Consider the following 15,362-nt stretch of genomic DNA (forward strand, 5'->3'; position numbering starts at 1 on the left):
AATATGCCGTTAGCCTTCTTGGCAACCAGGGCACACTGCTGACTCATATCCAGCTTCTTGTCCACTGTAACTCCCAGGTCTTTTTCTGCAGAACTGCTGCTTAGCTCGTCGGTCCCCAGTCTGTAGCAGTGCATGGGATTCTTCTGTCCTAAGTTCAGGATTGTCCTTGTTGAACCTCATCAGATTTCTTTTGGCCCAATCCTCCAATATGTCTAGGTCACTCTGTATCCTATCCCTGCTCTCCAGCGTATCTTCCACTCCCTCCAGCTTAGTTTCCCATTAGTCTCTCTGGGAATGGATTGTCAGGAAAGGAAGGGGCGAAAACTCAGACAGAGATGGAGGAAAGAAGGGAGGGGAGGAGTGTGTCTGTAGGAAGGGGGACATTTTTAGTTAAAAACCTGTAGTCCAATGTATTATCCATTCTCTCTCCCTCCTGCCCCTTTGCCAAAAAAAAAAAAAAAGCCCAGGGGTTCCCCTTGAATTCCACAGAAAGGGGTAAATCTCCCCAGTGTTAAAGTCCTGACCAGGACGTGTTTGCTCCATTAGATACATCCAGTCTGAATGGCCTGAATGAAGCAGGGTCCTACGTGAATGAACAGGGCAGTGCGGGATCCTGCCATTAGAGGTTATATCAGAATTCACACACACATAATGGGGAAGAATTAACATTGCCTCAGCACCCTTGGTGCTGACACAACTTTGTTGCCTGAACAATATTCTTTTTCTGTAGAGTTTATTTTTTTAGTGATGTCAGTTGGAGTAATTTTGCCGGTTTTCTATGTAATGATCTAGTGTGTCAGTCTAATCCCCTCCAATCTTGTCTCTTTTCTCCCCAAATATCAAATACTGCTGAACAAATCAGGTTCTTTTGCTTTTTCTCTGACCAGGTCAATTGCTCTTGATTTAGAGATTTCATGTATTATCTGCATAAATATTGCGTGTTTGTCTCCCTCAGTACCCAGATTTTGGTTCACTCCTCCCCTTTAAAACTGCAGAAACTTCTGTTTGTGTGGGGGGATCACCCTGGGTCTTTCCCATCACTGGCAATGGGAGTGAAGCGTCAGGAGACTCCTGGCCAAGAGGGCTGAGATTCTTTACGTGCAATCCAGTAAGGCTGACTGGCAGACAAATCCTATTCCTTTTAACGAGGCTAAAACCAGGCTGTTCCACGTTTGGCACGAGACAGTGAAAGATGGGGGGGGACAGGGGGCGATGGGGAGTCAGAAGGAGGCTGAAGAATTGCAGGGGGATGTGAGAGCAAGAAGGTATTGAGAGGGTGGAAAGGGATGTGGGGTGGGTGATAGAAGGGGATTGAGGGAGTGGGGAAGCGGGGACGCAGAAGGAGGGGGCACAGGTGAATCAGGGGGCAGGTTGCTGACTGGGGGGTGTAGGGGAAAAAGAGCTGGCAGAGAGGGAAAATATGAGGGGTAGGATCCTGCAGCAGGAAAAATAATGGAGAGAGATGTTCCCAGCTGCTCTAGCAACCCCGATCCAAGTCACTGCATGGTCCCTGGGGAGATTAACTTTCCTGGAAACAAGGTAAGGAGCGGAGAAAGGAAAAGCCAGTTCCTGCGCTGTTGAGGGGACATGCTGCTCTCGGGGACCGTGTCAGCGGGAATCCCCCAAAGCGACTCCTCTGATCCTGCCCTTTTCTAGCGTTTGGTTCAGAGACTCTGTGACTGGGAAGGTTTGAAACTGTCTCGATGGATTCGATTCTGGTGGCCAGCACCGGCTCTGCGATGAAATCAAATAACCCAGCGTTTTCCCACCATCACGGATCTAGCGTGTCTGTCTGCAGGGAAGGAACCGGCAGGGAATCAGGGTGTGAAATGCACTAAAAGCCCCTTCTGAAATATCCCCGATTGCCCTTCCCACCCTGACAGGTTGCAGGATAACGACCCCGTTTCCATCTGGATTGGCCCAGGCGACAGGAAGAGAAAATGGCTGTGGTGAAGCCAACTCAGGTATGGATCTGCTGGTGTGTTTGCACTGGGGGGGAGGCGGAAACACCCAGGGTGAACAAGGGTTGGGGACAGGGCACGACAAACCTGATTAGATTGGTTCAGCCTAGGAGAGTAGACCCACAGCGGGGCTACTGGGATAGGGGGCAGTGGGGAAGGGGGAAGGAAGAAAAAACACCTCCTGTAAAGGGCTGGGAAAATGGACCAGATTCCCAGGGCTGGAGTTTGAACCCATTAGCCAGAGGCTGCTCTGGAATATGAAGGGGGCACCCACAAGAGAGGCCCCGTCCCCTCGCACCCAGCAGCTAGAAATGGGGGAGGGTGCTGGGATTCCTGTCCCTGGGTCCTGGTCTGTGGCTCTGTCTCTTGTATCAGCCTCTGGCTTGTAGGTGTGTGATAAATGGGAAGGCTGCTGCCCTCCTCCATCGACTGGGAGGGACAAGGAGCTCTCTCTTTCTCCCCTCCTGAAGAGTCCTGGTTGCTCTGAGCAGGGTGGGGGTGGGATTCTGCTACTCTGTCCCCCTGCCCCCGCCCTTCCATTTTATTCCACCCCCATGAATAATGAGATTGCCACTGGGGCATTAGGTACTGACTGGGGTCTCTTGTTTCAGATGCCGGTGACCTTCGAGGAGGTGGCTGTGTATTTCACCCAGGGGCAGGGGGCTCTGCTGGACTCCGCTCAGAGAGCCCTCCACAGGGATGTCATGCAGGAGAATTACGAGACGGTGACCTCGCTGGGTAAGGGATTCCCGTGTCCTCGGTTATTAAAAGCTGTAGAGGCGCTGGGATGCCTTTGTGTGCGTGGGAGGGTGGGGGGCTTTTGCTCACATTCTTCCCTGATCGCTTAGATTGCAGCGGACTGGATCCCATATTCCTCAGATCCGGCGCTAGGTAGAAATGAATATCCATATCTTCGTCCATAGAACAGAGGGGTCAGAAATGCAATGGAGATGGTCATTCATCCCCCTCCATCCAGCTTCCATAGCAGCAGAATCCTTGTATTTACCAGTTTGTATTAATCCTTTTACACAGAATCCCTGTTCCCGTCTCTTCCCGGGACTAGCTCCACCCAAGGGGAGCACTCTGGAGCTATAGAAGTAGGCAGGGGATTTACACCTGAGTCAACAAGTCCCCCAGAGGGCACAGATCCTGAAAACGCCAGCTGAGAGCGTAACACATCCCTGTCTGCCTGCCCCAAGGGGCTCAGTCACCATCTTCCCGTCTACTCACATTCCACATTTCCCCCGCACAGCATGGGGCCAGGTTAAACTGGGGGACTGTTCTTTGTGACAAAGCACAACAGGCCCTGATTTTGCCTGATTTCACCCCCCGAAGCAGGATTTCCCATTCCCAAACCTGACCTGATCGCCCGGCTGGAACGCGGGGAAGAGCCGTGGGTTCCCGAGCTGAACAGCGCTGAGGAAAGGGAGATCCTGAGAGGTGCCCATGCAGGTGAGTTATCAGTGAAACTGACACAGGAACCACCCAGGGAGTGAAGGAAACAGCTGAGACTCCCACAAATGTGCCCGTGAGTTTTGTTGGAGTAGCAGGTGTTGCGTCCTCAGATTGGGCGATGCTCAGGACTTGCCACCCGTCCGGACTGTCATGCTGTTAGGAGCGGTGCATGACCTTGTGTGCCTACCTCAGGGTAGACGGTCAGAAAACAAAGGCAGACATCCCAAACTGGTGGTGTGGTCTATAATTAGGTTTCACCAAGCCAGTAACTAATGTGAACTCCTGGATAACGGTACCAGCCTTACCATAGACTGACAACAGTTCCCATAGACTCTCCAATCTAACTTGCCACCCAGGCAAACTGGACTTTGTGATAAAAGGTCACTTAAACCAAAAATCACACCGCATCCAGTTGCTCCCAGTCCCAAGAGACCAACCACTGACCCCAGTCAATTGGTATGCTAGATCTTACACCGTTCTATAGTGTAATTCTATAGTAAACTAATTAAAGGTTTATTATCGAAGAAAAAGAATGAGAGTTATTGGGAGATTAAAGCTGGTAAAATGTATGTACAGGTGAATCACAGTTTGTAACTCCAAGTGGTGGCAGTGATGTAATAAACGGCCAGTGTCCCAAAAGTCTTTCACGGTACCTAGATTGTCTCTAGGGATCTCCACTTTGAATCTGGTACACTTCCCTGCAAGAGTCCAAACTGTTCAGCGATAATGGAGCTTCCTTTGAACCCATATTTATAGCTTCTTCAGACAGAAAACAAGCTGACAGTGTCTCTACCCACATGGGCTTTTCCTTTGATGATGGTGAGTGAGGAACGCACTTAGTCTGTTGACCTGGGACCATCATTCATCATGGCCACTTGCTTTGAAATTAGCATTTTCTGTTGAAGTCCTTAAGACCTTCATTAGCATTTCACAAGATTTCTTTGATGGGTTATTTCGTTACAGGGGTATACTCCATGTAAACGTTTGCTTTTACATTAGAACAGGAACCGATCAATAAAAACAATGCAAATAATATCCCATTAGTTTTCATGAAGTTTAAACAACCAATACACTCTCATACACTGGGTTGTTACTTTGATCTGTACTAATACTCAAGCGAATTGATCTGAAATACTCTCTAGTAGTATGACCTGGTCTGTCAGTGTCAGATTGACAGCCCGCCAGAGCTCCCTGCCTGACTTTATTTCTCCCTGAGTGTTTAGATGGGGTGTGAAGACAGAATTGTGTTTTTCAATAACTCCAACAGTTATTGTGTTGTTGTTCCCCTTTCTTTCCTTATACTCCATCACAGGGAATGACTTATGTCTGGATTCTCTCTCTCTATCCCAGCAGATGATGAGATGGTAAATGAGAATGAGGAGAATCTGCAGTTGGAAGGTCCTGAGCAAGTAGAACCGCATGAGACGTTATTGGAGAGATCCAAAGGAAATCTTTCCCAGAACAGTGAGGAAAAAGCCTGTAAGAGTCAGTGCATGTCAGAAAGGCCGCTGGAAATCCAGCCACAGAGGAAAGAGGATAGATCCATTATTTGTGGTGGGGGATTCCAGGATCTTAAGGAAACCACAGCCCAGCAGAGAATTCACCTGGGAGAGAGAAAAAACAGCTGCACCGACTGTGGGAAAAGCTTCGATCGGCGCTCAAACTTCATTTGTCATCGGAGAATTCACACGGGAGAGAGACCGTATAAATGCTTGGACTGTGGGAAAAATTTCATTGAGAGCACACAGCTTATCAGACATCAAAGAGTGCATACAGGAGAGAAACCCTATAAGTGTCTCGAATGTGGGAAAAGTTTCAATCAGAATTCACACCTCATTAGACACGAGAGACTTCACGTGGGAGAGAAATTGTATAAATGCACCGAGTGTGGGAAAAGCTTCCATCAGAGTTCAGATCTAATCTCACATCAGAGAATCCACACGGGACAGACACCCTACAAATGCCTTGAGTGTGGGAAAAGTTTTGATTGGCGCTCCCGGCTTATTTCTCATCAGAGAATTCACACAGGAGAGAGACCTTACAAGTGCCCAGAGTGTGGGAAATGTTTCATTCACAGCTCAGATCTCCTTTCACATCAGAGAATCCACACAGGAGACAGACCCTATAAATGCCCCGACTGTGGGAAAAGTTTCAATCATAGCTCAGATCTTCTTTCCCATCAGAGAAACCACACAGGAGAGAAACCCTACAAATGCCAGAACTGCGGGAAAAGTTTTAATAGAAGCGCTCACCTTTTCAGACATCAGAGACTGCACACAGGAGAGGAATCTTATAAATGCCCTAACTGTGGGAAAAGCTTCAGTCAGCTCTCAGATCTTATGTCCCATCAGAGAATCCATATGAGTAGGAAATCCTATGAATGCCTCGACTGTGGGGAAAGATTAAGTGACTGTTCTGCCCTTAACAGACATCGCAGAACCCATACAGGGGAGAAACCCCATAAATGCCTCGACTGTGGGAAGAGTTTTGATTGGCGTTCAAACCTCGCTGTGCATCAGAGAATTCACACAGGAGAGAAGCCCTATAAATGCCTTGAGTGTGGGAAAAGCTTCAGTCGGAGCTCACACCTCATTAGACACCAGAGACTCCACCAGAGCCCGAAACCTTGAACGTGTCCTCTCTGCGTTTGGAACGCACCACTGAGCGGGACTTCTATAGCAGCCTCGAACAGCCTAGAAGCCTGGGAAAACCACCTCCACCCAAGCGGCATTAGCCTCCGAGGGCTTGTCTGAGTTTGTAATTTTCAGCCTATTAGCATAGACACATAGAAATGTAAGACTGGAAGGGACCCGAAGAGATCATCTAGTCCATCCGCTCTTGCTAAGGCAGGATTGAATATACCAAGACTATCCCTGACAGGTGTTTGTCCAACACGTTCTTAAAAACCTCCAATGACTGGGATTTCACAACTTTCTTAGGTAAACTGTTCCAGTGCTTATCTGTCTTTATAGTCGGCACATTTTTCCTAATAGCTAACCTGAATCACCCTTGGTGCAAATTAAGTTTATAGCAGCTCTTAACATATTGGAAGACTTATCAGGTCTCCCCTTGGCTTTCTCTTTTCTAGACTAAACATGCCTGATTCTTTCAACCTTTCCTCCTAGGTTAGGATGTCTAAACCTGTTCTTTTTGTTGCAGTCCTCTGGCCTCTATCCAATTTGTTCCTATTTTTCTAGTGTGGTGCCCAAAAGCGGACTCACCAGTGCCGAATGGTTTGGAAGAGTTACCTCCAAAGTCTTACATGGGACACTTGTGTTAATACATTCCCAGATGGTGTTTGCCTTTTTCACAACAGCACCATACAGTTACATTTCTGAGAGTCCCCTGCCCTCAGGAAAAGTGCTTCCTTGTTGAAGGAAAATCTTGTGAGATGCCATCAGGACAACAGTCTAGACTCAACGACTTTGATTGTCCCCATCTACTGGCCCATCCCCATGCAACAATGAACTCTCCACCCGGAAGCCTGACTGGGGAAGAGACTGGAGTTTTTCAGGCTGGGAACCTGCTAAAAGGGGACCGAGACTATATTTAAAGAGGGGGCTGTTCTGTGGGTAGCAGCCTGCCACTACGTGCAAGAAGACTGGGCTTCAGAGAGAAGGAAAGAGGGACTTTCCCTAGCCTGAATCACGGACAAAACCTCGAGAGCAGAGACAAGCAAAGGAAAGGGCGGGTGATGAGCTGGGAAATCTGTGTACGATGAATGAATTCTGTGTGAAATTATGAACGTTCTGTGTGTGTCTGTGTCAAACTGCAAACCCATTTTAATTGCCAGACTGATTTTTACCATCCCACTGTCTTCTGATCTCCACCCTGAACTAGCAGGCTATCAACCTTTGACCACTTGCCAACCAAATGGTAAAGAGATAGCAGCTGAGCAAGGCAAAGGTGTTTTTATAGGGCCGAAGTCATCAGGAAGGATACCTTGGCAACAAAGTCACCTAGCAAGCATCTGCGGTCACCTAGGGAGGCCGAAGCGGATGTCATTTGATTGGGAGGTTAGGGGGGGCTAAACATTATAAAAAAATCAGGAGCTTCTTTTCAGGACCATTTAGATCAAGAGGAGGGAGAAGCAGCCCAGCATTTAGGTGTCTGATGAAGCAGGGGACTCGGCCTGTCTACCTGAACACTGGTGTTCCCCCCAAAGATTTCCAAGGACAGTGTGAACCACCAAGGGGTGTGGAACTTAGGTTGCTTATTGTGTTCTATATGATCTGTACTCTCATGTGCTTTAGCTATTAAGTAAAAGAGCAGCGGTATTAGAATCCTGTCCAAAGTGTGTGTGTGTGTTACACGGAGGGTTGGAAGGATTCGATTTTGATTAGTAAATGTCAGACACGTTGATTTCACTGTACACACACAAATAGATGAAAAATAGTTCCATTGATCCTAGCTGAGATTTATGAATAGGCGAAGCAAGAAAAATGTTGCTTGAGACCTTTAGGGTCAAAATCCACGTATTTGGACTTTTTGAATTAGGCTTATTTCAAATGGAATGGCGAAGGAATAGTAAAAACAAGTATGATCGGTCGATTCAAAGATACGTATTCTGTATGCTTTGATGTGTGGTGTTGACAGTTTGTGGTTTAATGGTTTATAAAGCTTTTAACTTTTTGAATCCTAGTGCGTATTGTCATTAAATAATTGTCGGACTCCTCCAATGATTTCCCACAACTTTTAATTGATAAAAATATTTTTTTTAAAAAGCTTCACAATAAACATCACTATAATCTGGTGATGTTTTTAAAAAGTAAAAATTGAATTCTGCCAAGGGTAGTCATGTGCCTCACAACTTCTACATGGCCCCTTGCAGAGGTAGCTGAGAAATATCACACATTAGGGTGGAGGTCTGGGTCAGGTTGTGTTTAAGCAATGGGGGGAATCTGAATGGTCAGCACTGTGCCCAGAGGCTAACGATGGGACATCTCAGGAGTGGGTACTAGACAGATGGTCTGTGACCTGACCGTGTGCCATGGGACCCCAGGAGTGGGGTAGTGGTTGGATTCTATTTAAGCTCCAGAGGCTTAAAACATCTGAGGACCCAGCTGTGTTCCCTCACAGCACTCTAGAGATGGAGCCCTCGACTGGGACCTGGGACCAATGGATCACAGGACTTCTGTTATTTTGCAAAGATCTGTAGCTGTACATTATGATAATGACCATAATCAATTATCATGCTTCAGGGCCCCAACTGGTCATATGGCAGTGGTCAGGAGGGAATTTATTCTCCTTCATGCACAATTGGCTAGATACATACTGTGTTTGTTATACTTAGAAAAGACTAGTAGGATCTTATTCAGGGGGACAAGGCAATATGCTACATTTATTGTACATGTAAAAATATCAAAAAGCAGTCACATTCACACACACATTCATAAAGTTCTGCAAGCTGGTGTGATATAATTACAGTCCTTTTATGAGTTGCTCGAGCCAGCCTAGTGGCCAACTAGGCTGTGCATGAGGAGGGAGCCAGGCCTCTGTCAGACGTGAATCCGATGCGCCAAGATGACAATTGCACAATGAGACCCAAAGTTTCCATGTTGTACCCATCTTTTATACTTGCTGGCTCTCATGTAAGTCTATGGCCTTGCTGTGTCATGCTGCCTCTGGGTTCAGTATAGTTGTTAATCACCAGCTAACTGAAAGCAGGACTGTTCTCTTATTTCTGTACTTTCTTTGTTCCCAGGGTGGATCCTTCTGTACTTTAGGGTCGTTAATTTTTACTTTAGCGTCATTGATAGGTATTCTTTGGCCTTCAGGGTTAGGATGGCAGTTGGTGTCTTCCCTCCCCTTTCTGTTGTCAAAGCAGTTTAGGTTGGTGTCTTTTTATGCCCTGCACATACATTCCTCACTCACACAAAGAGAATTTATCAAGATATTTTTAGGTTCAATAGTACAAGTTTCAGGAAAGAGCTCACTTCAAGAAACTAACAAGATGGAGTCCACTTTTGCCACACTAAACAGCACTACACCATTATTATAAACATTTCTCTCTACCTTTATCTCACTTATACACTAGAACAAGGAGTTTGCATCTGATTTGTTTGCGCAGCTTCTGGGGAGGGCTCACATGTTCCCCACCACTATTAGCACCCTCTGGCAGCATCAGAAGGGCGTGTGTGTGTGTATGTGTGAGCTCCTAGATCACAGTGGAGGAGGCAGCAGAATCTGATCTTGGACAATAAACAGAGCAAGCCCAGCCTCCCTCCTCCACTGAGCAAGAACGAGATCCTCTGGATACAACAGCTAATGCACCTTTTCTTCTCCAAACACACACACCATGTCTCTTGCAGCTGAAGGCTGCCTCCCTGGAGCCACGACCTCATCACCCCAGTGTTCCTTTTGATTTTGGGAACCCCTGGAACAAACCAGAGTCTCCAGCACTCTTCTTCCACCTCCCAGGGATCTTTAAGTCTCTGCCTTTCCATGCCCCAGTGACATGGAGATATCTGTGCACAAATCCTCTTTAATGCTGGGAGAGCAGAGGGAGGAATTTGGCGAAAGTTAGGATATGTTTACCTTGATGGCTGGATCGATTCTGCAGGATCGATTGAGGGCAGTGGAGACCCCTCTCAAGCGATCCAGAAGTCGAGGGTGTTAATCCGCCCCCTCAAAAAGTACTGACCGGAGGGCATTTGCCATCAACTGGCACTGAAATTTGCAGGCAGTGTAGACCCAACCTAACAAGCAACTCAAGGCAGAGACCATTACCCAAGCCCTGGCTAGGTTTGAACCTGTGATCTCTAGTTTCCAAGCCCACTGTGCCTCCCCCTGAGGTAGGGAGACAGACCCCAGCTCCCCTTAGCACAGTGAGGAGAGGATAGGGTGACCAGTTAGCAAGTGTGAAAAATCAGGACAGGCGGTGAGGGGTAATAGGCACCTATATAAGAAAAAGCCCCGAATATTGGGACTGTCCCTATAAAATCGGGACATCTGGTCACCCTATGAGGAGAGATGGAGCCCCCAAGAGACAGGGTGGCGGCTGTAGAATGGGTGTATCGCTAGGACCCAGGAGGAGCCAGGGCTGGAGCGATGGCTGGAGTCAGGCAGTCCCAGCCAGCAGCAGGAAGTGATTGTGGCTTACACTCCTGCAGCAGTAACTCTTTGTTGCTGGGTGGATCTTCCTCCCCAGGCACCCTGCATCGTCCCTTGCAAGATCTCAGAGCCCCAGAAGAGAGGTTAACATCGAGGAGTCACTTTCCCACTGCTCCCCGAGGGACTCTTCCAGTTTAGAGACCCCAGCCCTGCCCAGGACATCCTGTAAAGGGCAGACAGACTTCCCACCTCAAAGAGGGAGCTTGCAGGAAAGCTCAGCCCCCCCTACTCCCAGCGAGGACACCACCGCTTGGAGGGAAGGTAAGAGAGATTTTCCCATCACACCCCAACAGGGATGAATGGTTCCCCTAAATCCTGTCTGCAGGGGGAGGACTGGAATGATTTTGCTGGCTGAATGACCCGCAGGCTCCGGTGAAACCGTCTCAGGCCTCTGGGAAGTTTGCTGCGGATTTTAGGTTTCATTTAGTTGAATGATCAGTGCTGCTGGTTTTATTTAGTCTCTGCTCCTTTGGATTTTTCTGCTGGGGGTGTTAATTTTCCCACCCTCCCTCCCAGCTGGGGAATCCGTGCGAAATGTGTGTGTTCTGCAGTGTTGCCAACTCTCCAGATTTTGTCATGAGTCTCATGAGAATGATTGTTTTCCTTAAAGCCCCTGCTCCTGGAGTCAAGTGGATACGAGATAATGTGACCAGATCTCCTGATTTTATAGCAACGGTCCTGATATTCGGGGCTTTTTCTTATATAGGTGCCTATTACCCCCAGTCCCAATTTTTCACACTTGCTAGCTGGTCACCCTATTTCAGCCTTTCTTCTTAAAGAAAAAGTAAGTTTCTAGCCTTCATGGCTGTGGAGAAAGCTTCAAAATATAACACCAGCGCACCCTAATGGCTCAAAAAGCAGAAGGCTAATAAAAAGACCCCCATATTTCTTACTTTTACATCACCGTGATTTTAAAGCCAATCTCATGATTTTTGAACGTTCGGGGCTGGCAATACTGAGTGTGTTGCATACCCCTGCAGGGGAGATCCTCTGCTGGTGGGAACAAAATCAATGGAGCTATGGTGGAGTCACACCCGCTAGAGATCTGGCTCGAAAAGTTTGTATTAACAGGCAGTACTTACTTGAGGAACAATCTGTGCGGTCTTTGGGCTCCTTCAGAATCAGCAAACGCTAGACCAAGTGGAATACAAATAAGGGAAAAGTCCCACTAGCTCAAATTGAAAACAAACCCCCCAAAAGCAAGGTTTCTATCGACACTGACCGGAAGAGCTTCATGGGAAGAATGTTACCAAGGTTGTAAAGTCCAGCGCTCACAGGTGGGCTGGGCCAAAATCAAGGGAGAGGGAAGAGGACCCGCAACAATGTTAGTTCCACCCTCATATGGGTGGGCATTAGGATACAATCTCTAGTGGAGGGGTCAGCAACCTTAACAAAGGGCCATGCCCAATCTTCCCCCCTCTCCCAGTGCTGGTGGTCTGCAGTCCCGTTCTGGTGGCTGTATCCATGGCGGGGGCAGTCTGCAGCCCCCGTTTCAGCAGCATGCACGGAGCAGCACAGCCCCTGCCAGGGAGCCGCATGCCACTCAAAGTCGGCTCTTGTGCTTCTTTTGGCATGCGTGCCGCGGGTTGCTGACCCTTGCCCCAGTGACAGGATCACTTACTGCACTGTTCATTAACACTGGACCCTCTGTCATTCGCTGCTTTTAGACTGCTCATCGATGGTAGCTACAACACGTCCCTATCAGCATTTTAGTAGTGGGGAGATTTGCCTATCTGTCAGAAACTGGGCTGGAGAGGGTCAGGCCTACCGGCCCAAACTGGAGCCATCAGGCCTAGTGGTCGGAGCCAAACTCAGGAGTGCAGAGCAAGGTTTGAAGAGTCCATTGCCTCCATTAGACTGGAGACAGGTCCCCGAGCAGCCTGACTTATATACCTGGCCTGGGAGTCACGTGACCAGTTTCTGGCCTGCGGATTGGCTGGTGCTTAGCACAGGTGTGGGTCATCATCTCACACCAGCTCTGTGGGATCCCAGGGGACCCCCAGCTTGTCTCAGGGCTACTAATGGGGTTAGATTCTTTTATTAGCCATTCCCCACTGAACAAACGCCTCCTCCCTCTACATATCTGGGTCACGAGGCAGGGCTTCTATGCAGCTTCCAAACACGCCCTGCCACTCCCAGTCTCCTCTGAGGTGGTTTATTTTCTTAAGACAGGGAAGGAAACAAACAGAAAATCAGTCTTTTAACTCACTCCTGTGTCTCCCGCTTCAGGGCCACCCCTCCCAGGGGTCCTTCTCCCAGCATCTTCCCACTTCTAGTCAGCTCTGCTCCCTTCTCGGAGCGAGGGTCCCAGGGCTGCTTCTCTGAGCACCTAGCTTGTTGCTTATGGGCGCCCCTCCACTGCCTCCTTTCCCCAGACACAGCCTGTCTCGATCACCCTCTCCTCCAGTTCTCTTTTCCTGCCCCCTCTCTCCCGCTGCAGTCCAGACCCCTTTAATGGGCTGGACTGGGCTCATCTGTTCTGACACAAGGGCACTGGGCCCAGATCTATTCCCAGGGACCCTGTGACAATCCACTCTTGACGTGAAACTGCCTCTCGTTTAGCTTTTCCGGTCTAGCTAGCCAGGTTATGTAAGGCGTTTCCTCCTTTGAATACTGATGTCAAATCTCTTCAGAAGTCACCAGAGGGGTGGCCGTGGTAGTCGGTATACAGCAAAAACAACGAGAATCCTGTAGCACTTTAAAGACTAACACATTTCATTTCTGCAGGCATAAGCTTTCGTGGGCTGTAACCCACTTTGTCAGATCTAACCAGAAGTGGGTTACAGCCCACGAAAGCTCACAACATCCCCCGGCAGTGAGTTCCACAGGTTAGTTGTGAATTGTGTGAAAAAACACTTCCTCCTGTTTGTATTAAACCAGAGCCGTTGCATCACTGATGCACAGGGGAAAGTCCGTGCCCTCAGGAACGGACAGTAACTATGTCTCCCAGCCAGAGGGAGAGGTTGAACGAAACGGAAAGCGAGAGAAAGACTTAAAAGGGACAGCAGGAGCAATAAGTGGAGAGAGAGTTTCCCAGTTCCCAAGTCTGCCCATATCCATTGACTGCATCATTCCCGGGCATAATTTCCTGGGACCAAGGTGAATGTGACCTTAAGAGTGTATCTGTTCCAGAAGGCAACCTGATATCTGGCTCTGTGTTCAGCTGGCTGAGCAGATCAGTGTGTATCTAAAAGATGCCATGTAATATGTCACTGGGAAACTAACAATTCACTGATCATTAATCTTGCAAGATGTCTGTACGGTCGACCCACAAAGAGTTATATGGATCTGCTGCAATTCTGATGAAACTGTGTTTAAACCAAGCGAGCCAGGGGGAGCTAATAAACTGGAATGTGGATCTGCCGGCTTAAAAATAAATGGAGCAAGGTGTGTCCAAAGACAAAGAAACACAGATTTGCCTGCGGGGCTAAAAAAAGCATCAGGAGAGCCAAGGGGGAGGGGAGGAATGATCACTTAACAGTCTCAACCGGAAATGGAGACTGCACCCCCAGGAAACCTTCCTGCCTCTTGAAGCTGGGTTAATGAACTTTGAGTGTTGCAGGAGAGAGATCAAAATCACAAGCTTCTGTCAAACGAATAGTTTTTTATTTGCTTTATGAGCCGTTCGGATCACATTTTGAAGTGTTCTCCTCAACCAGGAGGGCTAGAAACATACCCGTTCTTTAAGAACGGAGGCCGAAATCATCACAGATCCGCTGGACTCCAGGAGCTGGGACCGTAAAGAAAACAATATCATGAGACTCATGAGAAAATCATGAGAGTTGACAACACTGTAAAGCTGGGGTGTGACCTCCATGCTCGTTTGCTGGCTGTTGGTGACTGGGCTGTGAGTCATGGCAACATAGCATTTAAGGCACCCAGAGCTGGGCAGGTGGTGACAAAAACCCCTTACTGGGCTGGGTTGAACCCCAAATTGTCACAGTGAATAGCAGAGAGAGGAAGAGCCAGGTTCCTGCCTTTTCCAAGTCCCCATGCTGCACAGGGGTCTCTCTCTTCTTGGGGACCGTGATGGGTTCTGTTCCTTTTTAGCATTTGGCTCAGAGACTCTGTCCCTGGGAGGGTTTAAAAAGTGTCTCGGATTTAGTCCGGGTGAGAGGGGCTGGGTCTGCACTGGAATAAAGTGGCTCAGTTTTTTCCCATCATGGCAGAGCCTACAATGTCTGAGCTCAGGGAAAGAACTCGGGGGCAGGGATCAGGGTGTGAAATAGGCGAAAGTCCCCTTCCGAAACCTCCCCAGCTGCCCTTCTCACCCTGACAGGCTGCAGAATAACAGCGCCGTTTCACTCCAGATCATCCCATCAGACCCTGAAAGGGGGACAGGAAATGGCAGGAGTGGAACCGGCTTAGGTAAGGGATTTGAAGAGAGGTTGTTGCTAGAGGAGAAGGGCAGAAAATACACGTCAAGGGAGGGCAGGGGGACTCCTCAGGCTGGGGCTTGAGTTTTAGATCGGGGCCATTAGAAGAGGGTAGAAGCTCCCCCATTTCTAGAACAGGAGACAACTCACCCCCCACATCCCCCCAGCACAAGGCTGGAGAAATTTACTAGACTCCCATGCCGGAGGGTGAGGTTGCAGGATAGATGTGCTCCTAGGGAAGTGAGCGTGTTGGGATTTCTCTCCCTGGACCCCCTTTCTGGGGGCTCCATCTCCCTTATCACCCTCTGGCTAGCAGGAATGTGATGAACATAAAGGTCCCTGCCCTCCTCCATCTGTTGGGATGGGAGGGACAAGGAGCAATCTTTCTCCTGACTCTGAAGTGTCCTGGCTGCTCGGAGCAGGATGCGGGTGGGATTCTGCCACCTTGTCCCCCACC

At 48.6% G+C, this 15,362-nt stretch overlaps 1 pseudogene; it reads left to right on the forward strand.

The window, feature by feature from the left end:
* The first annotated feature begins 1,857 nt into the window (after positions 1–1,857).
* Positions 1,858–15,362, forward strand: part of LOC137141275 (zinc finger protein 850-like) — a 28,220-nt pseudogene continuing 14,715 nt past the window's right edge.

This window comes from Emydura macquarii, unplaced genomic scaffold (assembly GCF_026122565.2).
Source record: "Emydura macquarii macquarii isolate MOO-44397 ecotype Brisbane River unplaced genomic scaffold, CSIRO-AGI_Emac_v2 contig_3035, whole genome shotgun sequence".
Lineage (NCBI taxonomy): Eukaryota > Metazoa > Chordata > Testudines > Chelidae > Emydura > Emydura macquarii.